This window comes from Mustela nivalis, assembly GCF_964662115.1.
Source record: "Mustela nivalis genome assembly, chromosome: 9".
NCBI lineage: Eukaryota > Metazoa > Chordata > Mammalia > Carnivora > Mustelidae > Mustela > Mustela nivalis.
Window position 1 is genome coordinate 16771772 of NC_139028.1, and position 23292 is coordinate 16795063.

Here is a 23292-nt window from a genome sequence, read left to right on the forward strand (position 1 = left end):
GTGCCATTGTTGCCTGTAAGGTGACTGTTACTGTATATTGTCTCTGTTCCTTACTGATCTACCACTTGTAGGCTCTCTCTTTGCTTAGAGGACCCCTTTCAATATTTCCTGTAGTGCTGGTTTGGTGTTTGCAAATTCTTTCAGTTTTTGTTTGTCTTGGAAGCTTTTAATCTCTCCTTCTATTTTCAGTGATAACCTAGCTGGATATAGTATTCTTGGCTGCATGTTTTTCTCGTTTAGTGCTCTGAAAATATCATGCCAGCTCTTTCTGGCCTGCCAGGTCTCTGTGGTTAAGTCAGCTACCAATCTAATATTTTTACCATTGTATGTTACAGACTTCTTTTCCCGGGCTGCTTTCAGGATTTTCTCTTTGTCACTGAGACTTGTAAATTTTACTATTAGGTGATGGGGTGTGGGCCTATTCTTATTGATTTTGAGGGGCGTTCTCTGAACCTCCTGAATTTTGATGCTTGTTCCCTTTGCCATATTGGGGAAATTCTCCCCAGTAATTCTCTCCAGTATACCTTCTGCTCCCCTCTCTCTTTCTTCTTCTTCTGGAATCCCAATTATTCTAATGTTGTTTCGTCTTATGGTGTCACTTATCTCTCGAATTCTCCCCCCATGTTCAGTAGCTGTTTGTCCCTCTTTTGCTCAGCTTCTTTATTCTCTGTCATTTGGTCTTCTATATCACTAATTCTTTCTTCTGCCTCATTTATCCTAGTAGTGAGAGCCTCCATATTTGATTGCACCTCATTAATAGCTTTTTTGATTTCAACTTGGTTAGATTTTAGTTCTTTTATTTCTCCAGAAAGGGCTTTTATATCTCCCGAGAGGGTTTCTCCAATATCTTCCATGCCTTTTTCGAGCCCGGCTAGAACCTTGAGAATCATTATTCTGAATTCTAGATCTGACATATTACCAATGTCTGTATTGATTAGGTCCCTAGCGTTCGGTACTGCCTCTTGTTCTTTTTTTTTGTGTTGAATTTTTCCGTCTTGTCATTTTGTCCAGATAAGGGTATATGAAGGAGTTGGGACGCCTGGGTGGCTCAGTTGGTTGGATGACTGCTTTCAACTCAGGTCATGATCCCAGAGTCCTGGGATCGAGTACCGCATGAGGCTCCCAGCTCCACGGGAAGTCTGCTTCTCCCTCTGACCTTCTCCTCGCTCATGCTCTCTCTCACTGTCTCTCTCTCAAATAAATAAATAAATAATCTTTAAAAAAAAACAAAAGAGTATATGAAGGAGCAAGTAAAATACTAAAAGGATGGCAACAACACCAGGAAAATATGCTTTGACCAAATCAGAAGAGATGCCAAATCGTGAGGGGGGAGAAAGGGGATAAAAAGAGGTTCAAAAAGAAAGAAAGAAAAATAAAGAAAAAAATTTAAAAAAAAAAAGAAAATGAATAAAGAAAAATATAAAAAATTAAAAAATATATATATATTAGATAAACTAGTAAAAAAACGTTAAAAAAGAAAAGGGTAAACATTAAAAAAAATTTTTAGCAGAAGAAGCGAAAAAAAAAAAAAAGTAAAGAAAAAAATTAAATTAACTGCAAGACTAAAAAAATCACTGGGAGAAAGCCATGAGTTCCGTGCTTTGCTTTCTCCTCCTCTGGAATTCTGCTGCTCTCCTTAGTATTGAAACCGCACTCATTGGTAGGTGAACTGGTCTTGGCTGGATTTCTTGTTGATCTTCTGGGGGAGGGGCCTGGTGTAGTGATTCTCAAGTGTCTTTGCCCCAGGCGGAATTGCACCGCCCTTACCAGGGGCCAGGCTTAGTAATCCACTCGGGTTTGCTTTCAAGGGCTTTTGTCCCTGAGCGCTTTCCGTAGGGTTCTGGAGGACGGGAATACAAATGGCGGCCTCCTGGTCTCCGGCCCAGAGGAGCTGAGAGTCCGGGGCCCCACTCTTCAGTGCGCCCTCAGAGAACAGCGCCCAGTTACTCCCGTCTGCCTGACCTCCGGCCGTGCTCCCAGCTCACCGAGCCTGCAACCGGTTCAAGGTAAGCCTGTGCTGTAAGCTTACTGTCAGCTCTGTCTCTGTAGCCGGCTTTCCTGTTCTAATACCCACAAGCTCTGCGAAACTCAGACACCCCCCATCCTTCTGTGAACCTGCAGGAACTGAGGCCACACTGCCCCGGTTTAGCCTCTGGAGCGATGTCCCTCAGCGGAACAGACTTTTAAAAGTCCTGATTTTGTGCTCCGTTGCTCCGACGCTTGCCGGGAGCTGGCCCCTCCCCCCAGGGTCTATCTTCCAGTCGCTTTGGATTCACTTCTCCGTCAGTCCTACCTTTCAGAAAGTGGTTTTTCTGTTTCCAGAATTGCTGTTCTTCTTCTCTTCGATCTGCCGATGGATTTACAGGTGTTTGCAATCTTTAGATAAGCTATCTAGCTGATCTTCTGCTAGCTGAAGATCTTCTGCTCTCTCAGCCTGCTACTTCTCCGCCATCTTGACTCCTCCCCCGAATTGCAAATGTTCTTAATGGCGACTCTAATGATAAGCCCTCTCCAGGTTTTCAATTTACTTTTCCCAGATCCATCAGAAGAATCACTATCTATGGCAACTACAACCTTAAAAAATGTATTTCTTAAATAATAAGGCTTGAAAGTTGAAATTACTTCTTATTCACAGGCTACAAAATGAATGTTGTTGGGTCAGCAGCCATGAAAAAAGACATTAATCTCATTATCCAACTCTATCAGTGCTCTTGGGTGAACAGGTACATTGGTAATGAGCAGTAATATTTTGAAAGGATTTTTTTTCTGAGCAGTGAGTCTCAACAGTGGGCTTTAAAACACTTAGTAAACCAGATGTGCTGTCATCCAGACTTTGCTGTTTCATAGCAAAGGCAGAGTAGATTTTCTGGTTATTAAGGGATTTAGGATTTTTGGAATGGTAAATGAGAATTGGCTTCAACCTAAATTCACCAGCTGCATTAACCCTAAAGAAATCAGCCTGTCCTTTGAAGCTTTGATTTCAGGCACTGACTTATCCTCTCTAGCTATGAAAATCCTAGATAATATCTTCCAACATAAGGCTGTTTTATCTACATCAAAAATCTGTTGATTAGCATAGGTGCTTGTATTAAATTATCTTAGCTAGATTTTCTGGATAATTTTCAGTAGCTTCTTCATTAGCACTTGATACTTCATCTTGTACTTTAATGTTATATAGATGACTTGTTTCCATAAACCTCATGAACCCAGCTTCAGATTTTTCTTCTGTAGCTTCTTCCACCTCCCTCAGCTTTCATAGAATTTTGGAGTGTTAGGGCCATGTTCTGATTAGGCTCTGGTTTAAGGAAATGTGGTTGGTTCAATTTTCTATCCAGACCACTAGAACTTCCTTCATATTAGCAATAAGACTATTTTATTTTCTTATAATTTGTGTGCTCACTGGAATAACAATATTCAGGTTCTTCAAGAACTTTTCTTTTGCCTTCAGAACTTGGCTAACTGGTATGAGAGACCTAGTTTTCAACCTGTCTCAGCTTTCCACATGAAGCTTAATCATGAAGCTTAATCATGAAGCTTTCTTCATGAAGCTTAATCATTTCTAGCTTTTAATTTAAAGTGAGAGACTTGGTTATTTTTACTTGATGACTTAGAGGCCATTGTAGGGGTTGTTAATTGGCCCAATTTCAATATTGCGTATCAGAAAATAGGGAGACCTGAGAAGAGGGAGAGAGATAGGGAAATAGCTGATTGATGGAGTAGTCAGGACATATGTAGCATTTATCTATTAAGTATAAAGCTTTATTTTTTCATTTTAACTCCAGTACAGTTAACCTACAGTGTTATATTAATTTCAGGTGTATAATGTGGTGATTCCAAAATTCTATACATAACTCAGTGCTCATCAAGATAAGTGCACTCTTAATCCCCTTCACCTATTTCACCCATCCCTCCCACCCAACTCCCCTCTGGTGACCATCTTTTTTTCTATAGTTAAGGTCTCTGTTTTGGTTTCTCTCTTTTTCCCCCCTTGTTCATTTTTTTTTTTTTTTTAAGATTTTATTTGAGACAGAGTATGTGAGGGAGTTAGAATGAGTGGGAGGCTGGGAGGAAGGACACAAGGAAAGGGGGAAGCAGGTTCCCTGTGGAGCAGGGAGCACCATGTGGGGCTCAATCCCAGGACCCTGGGATCATGACCTGAGATGAAGGCAGGCACCTAACTGACTGAGCCTCCCAGGGTACTCCTCTTTTTTTTTTTTTTTAAATAAATTTCACATGTGAATTAAATCATATGGTATTTGTCTTTCTCTGACTGATTTATTTCACTCAGAATAATACTCTCTGGCTCTGTACATGTTGCAAATGGCAAGATTTCATTCTTTTTTATGGCTGAGTAATATTCCATTGTGTGTGTGTGTGTGTATACATATATATACATGTATTACATATATATGTATAACATATGTGTGTGTATATATATATACACACATATATATATATGTATTCCACTTCTTCCTTGTCTGTTCATCTATTGATGGATACTTGGAATGAATTTGAAAGCTTTCTTCTATTTTTAGAATAGTATGAGAAGAATAAGTATTAACTTCTTTAAGTGTTAGGATTCACCTGTGAAGCCATTAGGTCCTGGACTTTTGTTTGTTGAAAGTTTTTTGATTACTGATTGAATTCCAATGCTGGCAATTGGTCTTTTAAGATTTTCTGTTTCATTATGGTGCACTGGGAGGTTATATGTTTTTAGGAATTTATCCATTTTATCCAGGATGTCCAATTTGTTGGCATATAATTTTTCATAATACTCTCTTATTATTAGAGATGTAGGTTGTGATGTAGGTTGTTATTTCTCTTTCCTTTCTGATTTTGTTTGAGTCCTCTATTTGTCTCTCTTTTTTTTTTGGTGAGGAGTCTGGCTGAAATTTTTATCAATTTTGTTGATCTTTTCAGGAAACCGTCTCCTGGTTTCATTGGTCTATTCATTTTTTGTTTCCTATTTCATTTATTTCTGGTCTCGTATTCATTATTTCCTTCCTTCTACTGGCTTGGGTTTTGTTCTTCTTTTTATAGCTCCTTTAGGTGTAAGTTTATGTTGAGATTTTTCTTGCTTTTTCAGGTAAACCCCTATTGCTATAAACTTAGAATAGCTTTTGCTGCATCACAAAGGTTTTGGGCTGTTATGTTTTTGTAATAATTTGTCCATGTATTTTTTTAAACATTCTTAGTTTATTAATCCTTTCATGAAAAATCTGCACAATCACCACAGATAAAGCCACTGAGCATCTTTACTCCTTCTGTTGTCTAATCTCCAGCTCACTTTTTGCCCACACCAACATTGGCTTTTGCAGTACCCCTGACTTTCTTCATTTTGTTCTTGCGTTCTTTTCGCTGATTTCTTGAGGTCTTTTTCTTTTCATACAGACCATGTCTGCAAGTCTATGTTTGGGTTCATTTTTCTTTGCATAATCCAAGGAATCATAAATTATACCAAAGCCAGTTGTCTTGCCACCACCAAAATGGGTTCTGAATCCAAATACAAATATGATATCTGGTGTGGTCTTGTACATTTTGGCTAGTTTTTCCTGAATTTCTGTCTTAGGTACTGTTGCCTTTCCGGGATGAAGGACGTCAATAACCATTTGTTTGCACTGAAGTAGTCAGTTGGTCATGAACTTCCTGGTTCAGATAGTTACTGTGTCATTCATGATGGCAGCCAAGCTTCAAGCAGCTGGAGACAAAAAGATGTCCATGTATTTTTAAAATTTTTGTTTTTGATGTGTTGGCTGACCCACTTGTTGTTTAGTAGCATGCTGTTTAACCTCCATGTATTTGTGTTCTTTCCAGATGTTTTTCATATGGTAGATTTGTAGTTTTATAATATTGTAGTCAGAAAAGATGCACGGTATGACTTCAGTCTTTTGGAGTTTGTCAAGACTGGATTTGAGGCCTAACATGAGACCTATTCTGGAGAATGTTCCATGCGTACTTAAAAAGCATGTGTATTTTGCTGTTTTAGGATGAAATGTTAGGATTATCTCTGTTAGATCCTTCTTGTTCAATGTGTCATTCAAAGCCAGTGATTTCTTATTGAGTTTCTGTCTGGATTATTGATCCATTGATGTAAATGGGGTGTTGAAGCCCCCCACTATTACTGTATTACCATCAATTTATGTTTGATACTGGCTGATTTATGTATTTGGGTACTTATAATTGTTGGATTGCTCCTTCCATGATAATGTAGTGTCTTTCTTTGTCTCTTGTTATGGTCTTTGCTTGAAAGTCTATTTTGTCAGATATAAATATTGCTACCCTGGTGCTCTTTTCACTTCCATTTGGATAATAAATGCTTTTTCGTCCCTTCACTTAGAGTCTTCATGTGCCTTTAGGTCTGAAATGAATCTCTTTTAGGCAACATATAGATGGGTGTTTCTTTTTTATCCATTCTGTCACCTTTGGCTTTTGGAATGTTTAGATCATTACACTGACAGTAATTATTGATAGGTATATACTTATTGTGAGTTTTTAAACTTGTTTCATGGTTCTTTTTTGTAAATTTTTTCTGTCCCTACCCTTGCTCTCTTCTTTCATAGTTTGCTGGCTTTCTTTAGTGAAGACTTGGATTTCACTCTATTTTTTTGTGTATCTGTTACTGCTTTTTGATTTGTGGTTACCATTAGGTTTGTGTATAACATCTTATGTATATAGCAGTCTATATTAAGTTGATGGTCACTTAAGTTTGAACCCATTCCTTACTCCTCTCCCCATCATGATTAGGTATATGGAATCATACCTTTTATTTTGTGACTACCTTGCCTGATTTTTATAGATAGGCTTAGTTTTACTGCTTTGTGCTTCCTAGTTTTCTTACTGCTGAAGTGAATGAAAGTTTTTTTCTTTTCCACTCAAAGAGCCCCTTTTAATATTTCTTTTAGAGCTGGTTTAGTGTAATGAATTCCTTTGTTTTGTTTGGGAAACTCTTTATTTCTCCTTGTATTCTGAATGATAACCTTACTGGATAGCATATTCTTGGCTGCACTTTTTTTTTTTTTTTTTTCCTTCCAGCACTTTGAATATATCCGTCCTTCTTCTGGCTACAAATTGATGCTGAAAAATCAGCTTATAGCCTTATGGGGTTTCTCTTGTATGTAACTCTTTTCTTTTTTCTTTTTTTCCCTCTTGTTGCTTTTAAAATTCTCTCTTTATTGGTACTTTTTGCCATTTAATTACCATGTGTCTTGGTGTGAAACTCTTTGGGTTGATTTTGTTGGGGACTCTGTGCCACCCGGATATAGATTTTTGTTTCCTTTCCCAGATTTGGGATATTTTGAGCTATTATTTCTTCATATATATTTTCTTCCCTCTTTTCTATCTCTTCTCCTTCTGGTATCCCTATAATGCAAATGTTACTACATTTGATGGCATCACTGAGTTCCCTAATTCTGTTTTCATTTTTTATTATTATCTTTTATGTCTCCTGTTCATCTTTGTTGGTTTCCATTACCCTGTTCTCTAGGTAACTGATCTGTTCTTCTGCTTCTGTAGTTTTCTGTTTATCCCATCCAGTGTGTTTTAAATTTTAGTCATTGAGTTCATCTCTGATTTGTTCTTTTTATGTTTTCTCTTTGTTGAGGGTCTCACAGATGCTTTTCACTCTTTTCTCAGGTCCAGTGGTATCTTTTTGACCATTACTTTAAATTCTTTATCAGGCCTATTACTTATCTCCGTTTCATTTATTTCTCTTGCTGTGATTTTGTCCTGTCCTATCCTTTGGACATTTTCCTCTGTCTCCTCATTTTGTCTAACACTGTGTCTGTCGGTGTGTGTTAGGTAAGTCAGCTCACTCTCCCTCTCCCAGCTCCTTACCTGAGAGTTAAGGTACTAGGTAAATAGTGGTCTTCTGAAGAGGTTTTGGAGAGCTCTGCAGGACATCATTCCCTGTTCACTAGAATCTGGCACTTCAGGTGTGTTTCCCATGTGTGTTCACATGTACCCTACCATTATGGCTGAGCCACTTTAGCTTCTAGTCCGGTGATCTGTGATAGTTCTCTTTGCCTGTTGTGGGCAGGATTTTATCCCTGTGTTGCTAGTGGGCCAGTCTGGGGCTGCCTTGGGGTTGAGTTGAGTCAGACAAGGCATTTGCCAGAGCTGCAGTAGCACTGAAGGGTGATCTTCCTGTATCCTCTTGTGAGAAGTTTTCATTGGTGGATGTGGCTTGCAGTCAGACCAGATGTTTTCCCCAGCCCACTCCTTGGGCCAAAGTTGGACTCCTGTGTGTGTCTATCTTCCACTCTTCTCCAGGGCAGGAGTCATTTTGGAGAGATGCTAGTCCCTGTCAGGGCTGTTTGCATAATGCCAGTCTTGTGGCACCACTTTGATTGGGCTTTAGCCAAGGGCATAGTGGAGGTAGCAGGTCCATGGGAGAACCTGGGGGCAGGGTGCACAGTGTTAGCAAAGTTTGCACAGATCTGTTTTGGGAGGGCATCTGGATCAAGTTTTGAAAACTTGAAGCATGGCTAAAGTGGAGCAAGCCTGCAGGCGAGCATGGAGGTGGAGTACATGGTGCTGTTTATTCAAGTATGCTGTGGGAAGGGACCTGGAGCCAAGGCCTGGCTGGAGGGGATGTGTCCTCAGGAGAATGCAGAGGTGGGGCCTGTTGTTAACATGTTAGGTGGAGAGTGTTGATATGGAGCTGGTTTCCACAGGTGTCCATTTTTCTAGGCTGGGGGTAGGGGAGGGAAATGGTGCCCACTAGCTCCTTTGTTCCTGGAGTAGTCTCCTAAAGATTCTGCCCTTCTAGGACATGTTCTTAGATTAGTAAACAAATCTCCCTTCCTTAAACCTCAGACTTTTTTCAGACTGCTGCATCTATCCTGTATCTTGGTGGGGTTGTTTGTTCTAGTCTCTTTAAGGCCTTTTGGGTCTCATAGAGCCTTGCCCACTGATTTGTGAAGTTTCAGGTGTTAAGCCCAGCTGATTGTAAGAATGCATGATGTTAGGCCCCTGTGGTGTTCAAAGCCAAATATTTTGGGTATTCATCTTTCCAGTGCCCCGTGATTGGGGTAACCTGGGAGGGGTCTACTCCTCCCTCTTTGTTCCCATTGTATCCCATCCTTGTACAGATAGTCCTGCTGGTCCATTTGTCTCCTGGCTGTATCTCCATCCTTCCTGTCCTTCCTGCTGTCTTTGATGTAGCCTCTTCACATTTCGCTGTGGAGAATCTGTTCTGCTTGTGTTTGGGTCATTTTGTGGGTTATTTACACTGATGTGGGTGTTATCCAGGTGTACCTTGGGAAGATGTGAGCCTAGGATCCTCTGCTCCCTCACCTTCCCTGTACACCCCGGTTTGCAGCTTTATAGGGTTCATGGTGGTCTCAAAGAATTGTATGGTAACATCAATGATCTTGATCACAGATCACTGTAACAAATAGAATAATAGAAAAGTTTGAAATATTGTGAGAATTACCAAAAATATTGTGAGATGCTGTTGGAAAATGATGCCAATTAGATTTGCTCCACACAGGTTGCCACAGACCTTCAGTTTGTACAAAACAACATGTACAAAGTAAGGGATGTGCAATAAAATGAGGTATGCCTGTAATTGGAATAATGAAAGCAGAAGAAAGAAAGATAAACTTTGGTCCTGACTGTGAAGGCACAGTTACCCCCTCACTATTGTGATCCTCTTACTGTCTGATATCAGAGTCAATAGCCACATCTGGCTGTTGAGCCCTTGAAAACAGTCCAAGTCCAAAGTGAGATGTCTTGTGAGTGTATAATACAAACCCTGTTCTGAAGACTTAGTATAAAGGAATGTAAAGTACTTGATTAGTATTCTGTATATTGCTTATTTGCTTAAATGATATTTTAGATATTGGGTAAAATAAAACATGTTATTAAAATTAACACCACCTGTTTCTATGTTTAAACTGTAGTTGTTAGATAACTTAAAACGACATATCTCCTGATATGTCTATTGGATAGCACTGTCTTAGTCCACATGTGTTAGCTGTCTGGAGAACAGTGAGGAAGGAGTTGCGGAGAGGCAGGACCAGCCCTCCTTAGCAATGCCGATTGCTGGTTTAATCATTGGTGACCAGGGTCACAGGTTCACATGATCCAAAACACTGCAACCACTTTAATTAAAGGTATTTCTTTGTTCATCTATTCAATAGTTATTGAACTCCTATTATGTGGTTGTACTCTTTTAGCCTCTGGGATTACAGCCTTGGCTAAAAACAGAACCTGATTTTATGGAGTTGATTCTAGTAAGGGAGTAAAGACAATAAACAAGAAACCCGTTCACCTGTGTCATAGGGAATGGTGCTATGAAACAAAACAAGGTGGGGCAAAATTATAGGGAGTGCATGGGGAGGTAACCAGTGCTGTTTTAGATCAAAGTAAGGGAGGGTCTTGCTGATATTTCAGAGAGGAGAAGAAGGTGAAGATAAGAGTCCTGAAGATACCTGGGGAAAGAGAAGACCCCAAGGCAAGAGCACGTGTGGCATGTTCAAGGAGGAGGCAGGAAGGCCCTGTGGCTAGAACATGGTGAGAGAGGAGATGCGCCATGGGAGCCATGGGTTATCTCCTCAGATCCAAGGGAAGCCATTGGAGGGGACTGGAGCTGAGGAATGAAGTGCTCTAGGTCTTAAATATGTAAGTCTGACCCCTTACAGAGAACAAAATGGGCAGACAAGTCTGGTAGCAGAGAGCCCAGTTAAGAAGTAGTAATCCAGAAGAGAGACAATGCAGCCTTAGACCAGGGGGGCAACAGTGATGGGTATTTCTTGAAGGTGGAGCTAAAAGGATTCACTGATGGATGATGTGGGTTTCAGAAGAGGGAAGGAGTCCAAAATGACTCCAGGTGTCTTGGCACAAGCCATTTGAGGGATGTAGGTGCTCTCAGCTGAGATGGGAAGACTGAGGGGATCAGACATAGGAAAGATCAGGATTCAGTTTGGGAGCCATTAAGTGTGAGAGCCCTCTCACAGACTTCTAAGAGGAGATGGCAAACAGGCAGTTGGATAAATGAATCTTGGGTCTTGAGAACAGGTCAGGGCTTGAGAAATAAATTTCTCAAGGCCTAAGGAACAAACGAGGATCACAGAAGAGAGATAACATCTAAAGCCATAGGAGATTACCTGGAGGGTGAGTATAGGTGGGAGAGAGAAGACAGCATGCTGGAGCCCCTTCTGTGCTTCAGGGTGGGGAGGAGGAGGAGGAACCAACACCAAATACCAAAAAAGAACTGCCTGCGTAAGATAGGAAGGGGGCCCCAGGGACTGGTATCCTGAAGTGCTAACATTCACAGTCATGTCTGTCTGACCCCGAAGATGGCACTCAACTGCCAGGCGTTTGTTTTAACACTTGGTGCGAAGACTTGTTTTGATGTTTGTCTCCCTCCCTGTATCCCCAGGTCAGATGCAGATTCTGGCGTTTGGTAAACTCAATAAATGTTTATGGAATCAATTAATAAGCATTTTAAAAAGGGGAAAGAATAGTCTGTCATTTTTTTAATTTAGTCTTTATATGCATTGAAAATGAAATTTTGTAGGTCTCTTTAAACATTAATATTCTAGGGGTAGGGAGCCAGGGAGGCTGAGGGTGACGGGGGATGGGAAGGGGGATCCTTAAACACAGCCTTAGTCTATGTTTTGAGGGTCTAATTTTGCCCCGTGCACAGGCAGAAAGTATGAAGACTTCTGTCATCATTGCAAGCTGGCAAACCACACAGAGGGTGAAATCACGAGCAGGCAACATGGACATTTCCATTGCCCCAGACATGTGTGCCTCCATCAGGGGACTCAGCTGAGGTGTCACCAGGCCCAGATGATAGCTCCGAATTGGCACAAAGCCGAGTGCCCTTGGGAGTCGTCCTCTACATTGGTGTTCCTGCCAGAGTCAAACTTCATTTTGTGCTCAGCCAAAGTGGCTGGATAGCTCTTTCATTATTGATCAAACAGGGCTCTACTGAGAGCCACCCCGAGATGAGAAAAATCTTAAAAAGCTCCCTTGGCTAACCTGGGCAGCTATGATTCAAGTTAGAGAAATGAGCCCTGTACTTATTTCAGAACCAGAGACCTGCCTGTGTCAAGACAGAAGCTGAAAAACCTTATTATTTTTGACTGCCCTATGTCAGGAGCTCCATAGCTACAACCCCACACTGTGATGCTGCCATTACTGTGATCAGAGCAAACCACACACAGAACACTTCCCAGGCCATGTGTCCTTATCAGCAATATCTGGGTTACCATGGAAAATTTAGTCATTTGGATTGTTGCCGATATTTGGGTGTTTGGCACTGTGTTGCCAGAGTTCTCACTGAGCCAGCATGGGGCTATTGCTTTCTGCATTTATTTTAAGGATGGTGTCTTCCAGCTTCTCAATATCTGTTCATAAGGAGAATGCAGGTTTCTTTTTAAAAAGTCTTATTTACAAAAAGAGAGAAATAGGGATAGTGCAATAGGCATTTTCTATTCCTTACTCCATTTACTTTGCATAGATAGTTATGAATTTGACCCATGTTATAAATGCTTTTAGAGCATGTGCAAAGTCACACACTTGAACGAAATAGAAGTTGAAACTACATCTGGGCAAATAGCAGAGGTGAGCTTCAAACCCACCACTTTATGTTGTTGGGGTAGATGGGGGTGGGGAATTCTGGCAGAACTGGAGATAGAGCCAAGGGGTTATTGATGGAATAACAGTAACTGGAAGAACAGTTTCCTGCCTCCAATTCTTTCTCCCCTAGCCTGGGAAAAAGAATGATACCTTGCTTAAGAATTTACTTAATCAAGCCCTTGTAAGTGGTGATTTCAAGTCACCAGCAGGGTCTTTATGTAGCTAGAGGAACAGCTATTAAGGAGTGGGAGGTTCAGTAATGGGCCCATTTTTTATTCTCAGTGGCCCAAAGGGGTACAATTTGAAAGGGGTTTGGGGGTTTGAGGGAGAGGAATTAAACTAATACTGATTTGCATAGTGATGTAGGCTATTAACTCCATTGTGAGCTGAGATAGACTTGCAAATTATGGAATAGTTAGGTAAGGTTTCTTTTCCTCCTTATGCTCTGAATTAATGCTCATCCTTGGGAGGGGTGTGTGTGTGTGTGTGTGTGTGTGTGTGTGATGTCTTTGAGGCTCTTTGTGTCTGGTTAAAAATTACTTCTAGACCTAAACTAGTACAGTAGCCATGAGCCACATATTACTATTTAAATTTAAATTAATTAAGGTTAAAATTAAATACAATTTAAAATACAGTTTCTTAGTCACATTCATGACTATTGGCTAAAGTATTGGGCAGCAGAGATACAGAACATTTTCATCATTACAGAAAGTAGTATGTACAGCTTTGCTCATGACCCTTGGAAGAACACATAACAACTCACACTTGGAGGTTGACTTCAGAAGGGATAAATTTGGAATGCTAAGTCATATTTGAATTGTCTTGGAATTCTGTGTTGATTGATTGAACAAATGAATGGATACCTGTGGTTACTGGAGAAGATGGCTGTCAGGGTTAAAGGCTGAGGACAGGGGACTGGTATTGGGTTTTAAGATTTTTGGGTGGGAGGCATGGAGCTAGGGTGTGAGGAAGTGTTGTGATCTGGAGGTAAAGGTTATGGGGATTAGGAGGTCAAAATTCTGGAAAGCAAGAGATTTGATGAATAAGTATGACTTGTATCTCTTTCCTTCTTTCTCTCGATAGGAAGAAAAAGAGATGAGGGCAAAACCAGCAGATGTTGACAAAGCAGACCCTTCCTTCATACCCAAGTGTTTTAGAAGGCAGTCTAAACTTGTCACTGTTTACTTACTGAATTCTTAGTGGGGTAGCCTGTAGACCCTGAGGTCTTTTCCCAAGAGTCCCTTAGTTTACTAGGGCTGCTATAACAAAGCGCCAAAAATGGAGTGCCTTCAAACAACAGAAACTTACTCTCTTAGAATTTTGGAGTCCAGAAGTCCCAAACCAGGATGTTGGTAGGTCCTTGCTTCCTCTAAAGACTATAGGAAGGAATCCTTTCTTGCCTCTTCCAGCTTCTGGTAACTGGCACTCCTTAGCATTTGTTGGCTTGTAGGTGCAGCACTCTGATCTCTTCCTTTACCTTCACGTAACTTTTACCTTCACATGGCCTTTTCACCTGTGTGTCTGTGTCCAGATATCCCCCTTTTTATAAGGACACCAGCCACATTGGAGTTAGGGCTCATACTTACTCAATTTGGCTTCATCTTCATTATATCTGCAGAGATCCTATTCACAGGTTCTAGTTGGGCATGAATTTTGGAGGGACCCTTCAGCAGCTCCTTACTTGGTGCCTCTCACCTATTGGTTTAATGCAAGTAGAAGTAGAAATCTTTTATTTTCATTTATTTCCTCAACTCATGTTAGAACGTTTGTCTGTAAGTTACCATACCCAAGCTATAGTTGGCACTGGGAGGGGGGCGGCACAGAGAAGAATAGACACAGCCCTTGACCTTAAGCTCCTCACAGTCTCTTGTGTGGCTAGGTATGAATTTCAGTTTATCTTTGGGATGGTGAGAGTGAGTCAAGAACCCACTTGTCTGCCTTATTTATGGAGTTCAGACAGGCACATGAGGGAGGAAATCTGAGACAGCAGTGGAACCAAGAAGCTTAGGGAACTTGCCTTCAGTGGGCAGAGCCCCATTCATAGCAAGTCATTAGTTGGAAGGGCATCTTCTTACCTTAGATGCTTAACAGAGCTTTAAAATCTGACCCGGACAAGGTGTTCATAACCTCCAGATTATCCTTGTGCAAATCTCATTTTTGCGTAGTTATATAAATCATATTAATGGAAGTCCCTTTGCAAAGGAAATCTATTTTGATACCTTATAATTTATGGCAGTGAAAAGTTTTACTATACCCAAGAGTTATCTGGATGTTATAATGAGCCATCCACACAATGGGATTTAAAAAAAAATTATCTCTTTATTAGAATTTGATATTGACTTATCATACAGTAATGAATTTCCCTCACTCCAGCCCAGGGGGTGGGGATAGGCAGAAGGAAAGAGCTGGGAATTAGTTTTTCAAATAGAATTGATGAAGCTCAAATATCCAATTGTGTACACTCCCTGCAGTCTGCCGCCTGCCTCCCACCAACCCCCAGAGCCCATCAGTCCTGCCCTTGGCACATACACAATGCCCCCCATCCCTTAGAAAGAACTTGCATGTAATTTGTGTAGGAGAAAATGGCTCTAGACTTCATGGGGTTTGGTTTGGTGTTGAGTTGAACTTTGCATTAATTACTCCCTGACTTCAGTCCAAATTTACCCTCTTTGAACTGCTTTAGGCTGGCCCAGTTCCCCCTAGGTGGAATAACGTTCTGCTGGTACCAGATAAATCTGATAAACAACCTCACTCTTGTCCACATTAGTCCTTTAGGAGGATCTACAATGGTTTTTGTGTGAAGCTAATATGAATGTTGAGTGTACCAGGGCTCTCTTTGGGTGACCTCCAATTACTGTGTCATTATTAATAGAAGCTCCTCTTCTGTTTCCTCTCATTATGCAGCTCAATTACAGAGACTCCCTCCCAACTTTTATGTCCTTTCCATTTGTTTACCACTGGTTGGCGAGCATTTTCAGGTGGGGCCAACCCACTGGGTGCTAAAAAGTGTGGCCAGTCCTATGTCTTCTAATCACAGCGTGTGTCACACTATTATTTTTCAAAACAAGAAAATTGCAGTAGGGACAGAAGTATGCTGATTGTAAGTGAAGTGCTACTAGAAGCAATTAAAGGGTTCAGAAGGTGAATTTCATTAATGCTCTGTTATTGTGAGAGCTCAGCCCCTTGCTAAAAACCCATCTGGCAAGTCTCGTTTTCTCTCTCCAGTGATAAAGGTCTGAAGGGGTCTCTGTGAGTCTAACAAGGCCATGGAGAAGCTGGGTCCAGAGAGGAAACCAGCAGTGCACACAGTCCCTCTGACTGCTGTCAGGAATTTCAACCAAGCCTTCCACTGAGTAGAAGGATGACCTCCCTTCTGCCAGGACCCTGTGTTTCAGGTACAAAACTGTAATTGTGATGAGATAAAGTGGGAAAATGAGGCAATTAATGGAATTGAGTGGTGAGGACCTGCTATGGAGAGAAAAAACATTGGTTTAAGTCCCCAGATTTTCAGGTTTATCTTTTAAGATACACACCTAAATTCCAACCCTTCAAATAGACTCCACACGAAACCCTTTATTTGACATAGTCTTAGCTGTCAAAATGTTTCATTACACAAGAAAACATGTGTACTGCTAATATTTCCAAAACAGAGTGCTCACTGCAGCTACCAGGAGACATGCAAGCAGATGCCATTAGTGAAGGCAAGTGTTCCTGAAATTTCCCACCTGTGTCACCTTCTGAGGGTGGATCAGCCCATTGGTAGAGATCCGTGAATTTTTTTTCAAAACACTTTGCTTGCTGAGGATGGCCCAGTCAATGGAAAAAGTGATAAAACTCTAGGGAAAAGTTTTTAAAAATATCGTTTCTGTCTCTTGGTGGCACTTTTTGGGGTATCCGTTGTGTCTGGCCAGCTCCAGCGTCTCAGTGCTAGGGGTGCTCTCGGAATCGGCACTCAGTGTGCAGTATGAGGTCCATGAGTCAGTACGCAAGACTGTCACTGCAGCTTCAATACAACTTCCCTGACGAAATTCATTTTTCCAGCCGTTTGTGTAATAACCATAATCAGTCTCCTCGTTGCCAAGCCCAGGATACAGGAGGTCTGTGTGATGTGAGCTAACTGATATGCCAATCAGATAAATATTGTGTTAAATTGCACTAAACAACAGTGACAACTGGCATGTTATACACACATTAAAATCACATTTCTTCTTAGATCCCTCTTAGAATTCGAGGGCATCAGAGTAAAGTCTGTCCTCAGATCAGTGAGCTACAGGGTGGAGGCTGCCAGTTCTTTCAGAGGGTTTCAGTATGCACTGCATGACAAGCTGCTGCAAAATATCATGACCTAAACAGTAGTGATGTTTTATTTTTCATGATTCTGCACTTGGGGCTGTGTTCTCTGCTGGGTGGTTCTTTGGTGCCAGGAATGGCTGCTAGGGCCAGAATACTTAAGATGGAGTCCCTCCATGACTTCTGCCTTAGCCGGGGTGGCTGGGATATTCTCTTACTTTCTCTTACCATGTGACCTCTCTGGTGTGTTGCTGGGCCTCTTGTCATAGTGACTCAAGGACATTAAGTGAGAGCATTCCAAGAGGAAAAGCCTCAGTGCAAGTGTAAGTGCAAGCACTAATCCAGTGTGTTTGGGTCAAGCTTGCTAATGTCCCAGTGACCAAAGCAAGTCAATGGTCATGCCCAGAGTCACTGTGGGAGGGGACTGCATAAAGAGGGTGTGATTACAGGGAGGTATAGCTTACTGTTGGCCACAAAAATAATTTTTTACTAAGAGTGTTCCTGATTGCGTACACACATACACACACACACACACACACACACACACACACACACACACAGGCATGCACTATCTGGGGAGTCAGAGCGTGTTACTCTTGGCACCAGAAAACTACTCTCTGTGGCTCTAAAATATGCCTCTTCTCCTCCTCTTCCTTCCCCTAATAGTGTTCTTGATATGTAATTTACATATCATAAAGTCAGCCTGTTTAAAGTATAAAGTTCATTGGTTTTTAGTTTACAGGGCTTTATAACCATTACCGTAATCCAATTTTAGAGTATTTTATTCCCAAAAGAATGTTTGTACTCAATAGAACCTGCCCCATGCCTCACCCTCACTCCCCTTGTCCCCAGCCATAGTCAGTCTGTTTTCTTTCTCTATAGATTAGTCTATTCTGGACATTTCACATAAATGAAATCATACAATATGTGGCCTTTTGTGACCAGCTTCTTTTGCTTAGCATGTTTCCAAGATTTATCAAGGTCATAGCATGCACCAGGACTTCATTCCTTTTATGGATGAATAATATTCCATTGTTTGGTTAGGTATACCACATTTTGTTTATCCATTCATCAGCTGATGGATATTTGGGTTGTTTCCATTTTTGGCTGTTATGAGTAATTTGCTTTGAATGTTCATGTCCAAGTTTTTGTGTGAATGTATTTCATTTCTCTTGGGTGGATATCTAGAAGTATAATTGAGGGGTCAAACTCTGTGTTTGTCGTTGTGAGGAACTGCCAAAATGTTTCCCAAAGTGGCTGCACTTTTTTACATTCCCATGTTTGTTTTTGTGCTAGCAGAGGACAGGCACTCCCTTGATGAAGATGGTTTGGTAGGGAGGTAGAAGAAAGACAAGATCTCAAAACTACTTTTTCCCCAAACTCTGATTCAATGGCTAGTTCCCAATGTCAGAACAAATAGTAGATTTAACAGTAATATTAGTGTTTTGGTATTTTAGATTCCACCCTCCATGAAACCAAAGGGTGGCAGTGGTTGTGGACAGTGGTCAAGACTTCTTAGGCCAAACGTCTGTATTACAGCCAGATTGGTCCACACTCAGCCCTTGTGCCTGCATCGCCCATGTGCCTTCTCCACAAGGTTGAAGGCTGAGGGCCCGTCCAGTGGGACAAACTGAGGGAGGCTTAAACCTCTTTATAAGAATTTAGTAAGCCTGTGTCTAACCAAATTCAGTTTCCAGGCATTTCTCACTTTGCTGATTGCCAACTCTGTGTCCCCAGCCAGCAAAGAAGTATGTGTCCTAAAGTCCTGAGGTAGACCAGAGAGATAACTAATTCAAAGCCCAAGGAGTCTTCGGCATAGAAAAATCTCAGTTGTTGTGTTGTGCTTCATGGAGCTTAGTGGATGTTTCTGTGGTAAAGAATCCAAGGCTCTGAGAGGCTAGAGATTTCAGGACACACACTGAAGAGATGACCTCTTCCTTCTTGACTAGGCCACAGGGCCAGGGGGCTATTTTCCATTACTTCTTTCCAACTCTTATTTTATGGAGTTAATCTCCTCAGGTAGTAGGCTAGGTTTCTTTTAAATACAAAGAATTGTCTCTTACTAGCTGTGTGTGGGGTGGCTGTATCTGAGTGGCAGAATCTACCTACCCGCCTGGTGTTTCTTATTCTAATCAGCAGACACCCTCATTCACATTTATTAAGTCCCATCTGGATCATGGGTTGGGTTGGAAAGGCTGCAGATAGAACGTGTACATGAAAAAATATCTTCATAAAAATATAACTAATTTCATTTTAGTGGGTTTTTAAAATGCCCTAGAAGGATGGGCTGTTGTCGCAGTTTCTAACCTCCCTGAATGGAAACTATCCATATACTCTGTATTTCCCACAGAAAATACTGGGCTGCTGAGGGCAAGGCTAGCATTTTTGTTTTTGTTTTTAAGATTTTATCTATTTAGAGAGAGTGGGTGTGGGGCAAGGGGCAGAGGGAGAGAGAAATAGAATCTCAGACTCCACATTGAGCATAGAGCCTGATATGGGGTTCCATCTGAGCTGAAATGGAGTTGGACACTTAACCGACTGAGCCACCCAGCTGCCCCAAGGCTAACTTGTCCTGCCAAGGCCCAGTCACTGGACATCACATAGCAGCCTTATGGTTACCATTTAGAAAGGGAATGAATACATGAATGAATAGATAGTGATAGGAAGAAGTTGTGTCTTTATGTATCTCATGGGCTCTCACACGCTAAGGAGCCAGTGTCATCTGTGGTGCAGGGATGTTGTTATAGGCAGATTTGCTCTCAGTTTAAGGAAATACTTAGCATTAGAACTGCTGCCTTAGGAAGGGGGAGAAATAGGGGAGGGGATTCCTGTGGAAGGGCTGGATGACCACTTTGGGTCCCTTCCAATCCTCACCTTAGTCTGCTGAGGTGCAACTGAGGTGCTTAGCTAAGGGCAACTTCTGTTTTCTTCTCCTTTTTTTTTTTTTGGACAGAGATAGCAAGCAAGCAGAGAGGCAGACAGAAGAGAAGAAGAAGCAGGCTCCCCGCTGAGCAGAGAACCTGATGCAGAGCTCAATCCCAGGACCCTTGATCATTACCTGAACCACAGGCAGAGGCTTAACCCACTGAGCCACCAGATGCCCCAACTTCTGTTTTCTTTTCTTTTTCTTTTTTTTTTTTTTAAGATTTTACTTATTTATTTGACAGAGATCACAAGTAAGCAGCAAGACAGGCAGAGAGAGGAGGAAGCAGGCTCCCTGCTGAGCAGAGAGCCCGATGCAGAGCTCGATCCCAGGACCCTGAGATCATGACCTGAGCCGAAGGCAGAGGTTTTAACCCACTGAGCCATCCAGCTGCCCCTCAACTTCTGTTTTCTAAACTGTCGTTAAGGTAGCCTTAACTCTTCCCTCGTATATTTATGCTGTGGTATTTGGGAAATACAGATACTACTTAAGGTTTTGTGGTAGAAACTAGAGAGAGCAGCAGCTGTCCTGTTTCCCCAGTTCCATGTCTCTCCCAGATCTCCTTGTCTGCCACCAGTGTCAGGCCTTTCGTCTGTTTCCTGTCTCTTTATCTCTGTGTGTCTGCCCACGTTCTCACTCTGGGATCTTCTCTTCTCAAGATGTCTCTCCACTCTTCTTTCTTGAGAGGAGCCATGGGACTTTCTCGTTTCTCTAGTGCTAAACACTTGTACCCCTATCTCTCTGCTCCACCCCACCTCCCTTAACCAATAAAGAAACCTACAGCCACCAGGACCCATGCTGTGGAAGGTAGTCCTGATGATATAAGTTTCCTTTGGAATCTTTGTGATAATTCAGCATTTTCAGATTCAGGGAGAGGAGAGAAAGAAAATGAATTAATCTTTTTTTCCCCCCATTTAGACATGCCTAATGTTTTGCACCCACAACCCCCGCTGTATCCAGAAGAGATGCAACAGTTCATGTTGGTGAGGTCAGGGAATATTTCTCAAAAAATAATCAATGTCCTCAGGAAAGCCTTCCTGAGCCCCAAGATTAGGTGAGCAGCTCCTTGCTTCATAGTTCCATATGCCTCTCCTTATTACACTTAGCACAGTTGTGATTTTATATTTATATGCGGGTTATTATTGTTTTTTATTCCTCATGATATTGTAAGCTTCATTACACCAGGGACTGTGTCAGTTTGGATTCACCATTGAATCTGCACAGGGCCTAGTGAAAATTCGGGACTTAGAGTAAGTGCTCAATTATTGTTTGTTAAATGAATAACTGGATAGAAATAAGAACATGAATTTTTTGTATGTACATATTTAATTTCATTTTAAAGATTTTATTTATTTATTTGACAGAGAGCACAAGCAGGGGTAACAACAGGCAGAAGGAAGGGAGAGGCAGATTCCCCAGCAAGCAGGGAGCCTGATATGGGGCACAATCCCAGGGTCCCGGGATCATGACCTGAGCCAAAGGCAGACACTTAACCAACTGAGCCACCCAGGTGTCCCTATATGCACACATTTTAAATAAATACCAATGAATAAGAGACTGCAGAGCAGTCTTTGGTAGGAAGTTATCCTCAGGGCTGCACTTGATTTCAGGTACCTGAGGAAAAACCAGATGAAACCACATGAGAGCACCCGCCATCCCCAGCCTCATTCATTTTCACTTCCAAGGGACCAAAACTCACTCTTCCATTTCCCAATCAAGCCTGCAGGTACTGAGACCAGAGCCTAACCCTCCCCTTTAGGGGGCCTGCCAAACAGAATAAAGAAAGCCGTTGATACACCTGTTGGCGTATCACAGGGAGGGGACCCAAGGACAGGGTCAACTTTATTTTGTAGGGAGGGTTTCTAGTTGAAAGGAAAGGCAGAATGATCAGGAAAACTGATGCAAAGTAAGGACTTATAGGAATATGACTAAAGGGAAAAAGACAAGTAGGAAAGTTCATGAGATGTCTTCCCAAAACCTGAGCAATCACATGTGTTCTTTGTGCAGTACGAGGGGATGAGGTGGCCAGACCAGAGGCCCATGCTAGTGAGGAGGAGTTCTCTATTAGTTGAGCAGACAGAATTTGAAAGGGGAAATTAGGAGGAAAGACAAGCTTAAGCCAGGTGCAGAAGGAAAATTACAGGCAGGCCAGGTTCATTCATCAGCTTGTTTGCATCTGAGATGAGCACTGGGTGGATGGAAACGATGCCTGCAATTTCAGGGTGATTACATCCACCTACCACCTTCCCTCCTCACCCTTCCCGGGTATGGCTCCCAGTCCCAATCACATGGTTCTACTCCAGACTTTGAGGAATGGTGAAGAGGGAATGGTGGTGCCAGTGGAAGCCTAGGAAGAGGAGTCAAGATGGAAGGATGGTCTGGCAGATTCCATGGGCGGTGTGTCTACCTCCATCTCTGCCAGTTTGCCTGCCTTCTGCCAATCTGCTTATTGATATTTATTTGGTTTTTGTTTATTTGGTAGGACCACATACATATACATAGCTGCTGACATACACAATTAATCAGGCGGAGTATTTCTGATTTGTGGTTTAACCCTGCCCTGCACTTAACAGGCCTAGGTCCCAGGGCCCCATGGCTGTCTCACATGGTTCCCTAGCAACCAAATGAGACAGGGAAATGTGCACAGTTTCATCACCACAAGATGTTAAGTCAATTAATATTCATTAGCAGTGCCTGTGTTTGGCTGCTAGGAGACATTATGGAGAAAAAAATCTTTGTTGTCTGAGTGGGGGATGGAAGGGGAGTAGGGACCAATGAATATGTATATTATGTACTGAAGATGTGTTTTCTTATACTAGCATGTCGGCCTATCTGCACATGTGCGTGCAGATTAAAAACATTTCATCTGTGTATTTGCAATTATCCTTCTAAGGTTATTATAGGTTTCAGAAACAAAAGGAAGGTTCTACTCCAAAATATTAATCATGGCCTAATCAGGTCACCTGAAATTGTATCAGTAGTAATTATTCTTGATTTTTTTTTTTCAGACTCTATTGTATGCTTAATGCCCCTATAGTCTTTTTAAATAACCCTAGCAAAGATCACATGAAGTCTCCAATGTTAAATGTCTGAGTTTTAGCAGAACCTTCCTTTTACCATACTGAGACTGGAGTTCTGACCCCCTCCTTGAGGGAAAAGGTCCAGAAACCTGGTGATTTTTACTTTAGGTGGGCCTAGTATTTCTGGGCAACTCCTCCACGACTCTGAAATGCAGCCTGAAACCAGTCACACACTGCATTGGCCTTCTGTCCGCATTTTATTTCGGACAGACTGGCCCTGGCCTGGAGGTGGGCCCTATAGTGTCAAGTCTCTGATAGCACTGAGTCCCAGCTCCAAGAAAGGGGCACGGGTGGTAATCCCAGAGGAGGCCCTGAGGGTAGTGGTGGGCTTGAAGGAGTTGCCTCAGGGCAGGAGAAGGTAGGTCTCAGCCCCCATGGGAGTCCTGGTAAGGGAGACTAGTATCTTATCAG

General features: G+C 41.9%; 1 long non-coding RNA gene and 1 pseudogene across 2 annotated transcripts in view; one reads left to right on the forward strand and one right to left on the reverse strand.

The window, feature by feature from the left end:
* The first annotated feature begins 1854 nt into the window (after positions 1-1854).
* LOC309840490 overlaps positions 1855-23292 on the forward strand; it is a 267111-nt gene continuing 245673 nt past the window's right edge. Inside the window, exon 1 of the long non-coding RNA XR_014298626.1 lies at positions 1855-2006. This is a non-coding gene — a long non-coding RNA (uncharacterized lncRNA). The remainder of the gene's footprint in view (positions 2007-23292) is intronic.
* LOC309840543 (small ribosomal subunit protein eS24 pseudogene) lies at positions 5283-5675 on the reverse strand (annotated as a pseudogene). The gene has a single exon. The product of its transcript is annotated as a small ribosomal subunit protein eS24 pseudogene (transcript).